The sequence below is a fragment of the Urocitellus parryii genome, unplaced genomic scaffold, assembly GCF_045843805.1.
Source record: "Urocitellus parryii isolate mUroPar1 unplaced genomic scaffold, mUroPar1.hap1 Scaffold_37, whole genome shotgun sequence".
Lineage (NCBI taxonomy): Eukaryota > Metazoa > Chordata > Mammalia > Rodentia > Sciuridae > Urocitellus > Urocitellus parryii.
Genome location: NW_027553327.1, coordinates 4,790,201 through 4,793,233, shown reverse-complemented (window position 1 = coordinate 4,793,233; position 3,033 = coordinate 4,790,201). Strand labels below are relative to the sequence as shown.

The 3,033-nt window shown below is 36.8% G+C and overlaps 1 pseudogene; it reads left to right on the top strand.

Moving 5' to 3' along the window:
* Window positions 1-1,159: 1,159 nt before the first annotated feature.
* LOC144252143 (cytokine receptor-like factor 3 pseudogene) lies at window positions 1,160-2,499 on the top strand (annotated as a pseudogene).
* Window positions 2,500-3,033: the final 534 nt, after the last annotated feature.

The window sequence follows — 3,033 nt, the reverse complement described above, 5'->3', positions numbered from 1 at the left end:
TTAACTTCTAGAAACTACTGGCTCTAAACTTTCCTTCCAACTATTGGTTGTGATGATGGTGTACTTGGAGTGGAGGTGGGTGGATGGAGGTGGCAAGATGCAACTGATGCCATTTCAGCACAGATCCCTTCAGTCCTTTGAACAACAAGAGCTGCTTCTTAATCTCTACTTTGTGTTGATGACAAGCCATGTGATAATATTTTAGTATTTGCAAATTTTCCACTATTCACATTTGGATTTATTGGTTCTGTCTCCTTTCAATAAATTCTGTATGTTATATGGGTTTTTCCATGTTTTTAATTTCAGGAAATCTATATTATCATACATGAAGTGAAATTACTAAGGACAACAATATAATTATGTTTTAAGTTCATTCTGCCTCTTTCTATCATCGATTTAGTTGACATACTTAGTATATTTTTATATCATTAATTTATTTATTAGGGCTGCCATTTTATCTTTTTCTGCTGTGTGATCATTGGTTTTGATTCTGTTTCTTGCTTTATGATGTTTTATTTGAATATTGATTAAAATTCCATTTTGGTATATTTGTAACATCTTTAAGTGTTTTTCTAGATGTAGCTTTAATATTTCTTGTCCTTAATCTTATATTATATATGCATAATATTAAATTCAACTGGTATGACATTTTATCTCTTCAAATGAAGTGCAAAAATCTTATCTTCTTTTATGTACATTTACTTCCACTGTTAATAACTGTTAATATCTATGTATTAATTAATATGTCAGATGATATTGTTATTTTTGTTTCAATCATCAAATATAATTTAGAATACTAATTAAGAGAAGGTGATGTAATGTGTTTACACAGACATCTGTTTTCTATTATTTGTTCTTAATGTTCTGAGATTATTTCTGTCATTTCTTTTCTCATTTGAAATCTGCTTTCAACCATTCATTTAGAATAGCTCTGTTGCTGACGGTTTTATTACTGTTATAATTATTAGTTTTCATTCAACTAAATTGACTTTGACATTTCTTTAGTTTCTGAGATATATTTTATTTTAAATAGAATTCTGGGATGGTTATTCTTTTCTCTTACTCCTTAAAAAATATTGTTAAGGAGGCCGCCCGGGGCCTCCAGCTGTCGCGGGGCACACTCAGGAACCGCTCCCGCAGCTGCCAGTGGCGCAGCTTGATGAGAGGGACCATGGAACTGGAGCCGGAGCTGCTGCTGCAGGAGGCCGGTGAGAACGTGGAGGCCGCGCAGAGCTACTGGCGTGAGCTGGGCCACCGGCTGCAGGAGCTGCAAGAGGCGCAGAGGCAGATCAAAGACAGTGCATCACAGACAAGGGATGTCCTCAAACAGCATTTTAATGATTTAAAGGGAACGCTTGGGAAGCTACTCGATGAATGATTGGTGACCCTTTTGCAAGAGGAAGACACCATTGAACAGGAGACAATTAAACCACTAGATGACTGCCAGAAGCTCATCTAACATGGAGTTAACACTGCAGAGGACTTAGTCCGAGAAGGTGAGATTGCCATTCTTGGTGGCATAGAAGAACAGAATGAGAAACTTTGGAGCTTTACCAAAAAGGCCTCACACACTCAGTTGGACAGCTTACCAGAAGTGCCTTTACTGGTTGATGTGCCTTGTTTATCTGCTCAGTTGGATGATTCAATTCTTAACATAGTGAAAGATCACATTTTAAAGCATGGAACAGTAGCCTCTCGCCCATCAGTGCAGATAGAAGAACTAATAGAGAAACCTAGAGGCATCATAGTACCAGGGTGTAAGGTGGATGACAACTTCACAGCCCAAGATTACAGGCTTCAGTTCCATAAATGCTCTTCAAATCATTTTGAAGATGTTTATGTAGGTTCTGAAACTGAATTAATAGTATTGCACATAGACCCCGATGTTGATTATCAGTTCAGAGTTTGTGCCCGAGGAGACGGCCGACAGGAGTGGAGCCCATGGAGCGTCTCCCAAATAGGTCATTCTACATTGGTGCCTCATGAGTGGACAACTGGCTTTGAGGGATACAGTCTGAGCAGCTGAAGAAATATAGCACTCTGGAATGATTCTGAATCCTCAGGTTTTCTCTACTCCAGCGCTCCAACCTATATTTGTGGGCAGACATTAACATTCAGAGTTGAAACTGTGGGACAGCCAGACAGAAGACATAGTATAGAGGTATGTGCAGAGAAGCAGAATGGATATGACTCTCTGCAGCGAGATCAAGCTGTATGTATTAGTACCAATGGTGCAGTTTTTGTAAATGGAAAAGAAATAACTAATCAATTGCCTGCAATTACCTCTGGATCCACTGTCACATTTGACATCCAAGCTGTGACTCTAGGAACTACCAATAATAATGAAGGCGGGAACTTCAAGATCCGAGTAACTATTAGCTCAAATAACAGAGAAGTGGTTTTTGATTGGTTACTTGATCAGTCTTGTGGTTCTCTTTACTTTGGATGCTCATTTTTTTTTTTTTTTTTTATCGTGGATGGAAAGTATTAGTGTTTTAGAGTTTTGGATGCTTGGCATTGATTTACTGTACCTGCCTCATCCCAGTTCAGTTAACTTTTGTTGTTGTTGTTGTTTAAAGTTAAATTAATCTTTCAGGCCATTGGAAATGAAAAGTGTCTACTGACAACATTTTTACAATAAGAGAGTTGAATGGTGTGGACAAAACCATAATTCAGTCAATTTTGGTTTTAGCACATTATTAATAAAAATAGAAAATTACAATAAAATCAAATTAGCTTTAAGTGTCTGGGAAGATAACAAAAAATCCTATACCCTTCCATTGTACATCTTAAATTTGGTTTAATGTAACATTTTATTAAAACTCTTTCAGCATCCAAGACCATTGTAAAACTTTATAACAACAGGAGTAGACCAGATAAGAAGCCAGAGTTCTGTAAAATTCATTCACTTGTTTTTTCCACATGAGTGCATTGACTGTGTGCTGTATGCTCAGGAATTTGAAAGCAGTGTTAGCATTTATCCCATTTTCATTAATCTTTAAGTCTAAAAAGCTTTATGATTTTTTTTTCACA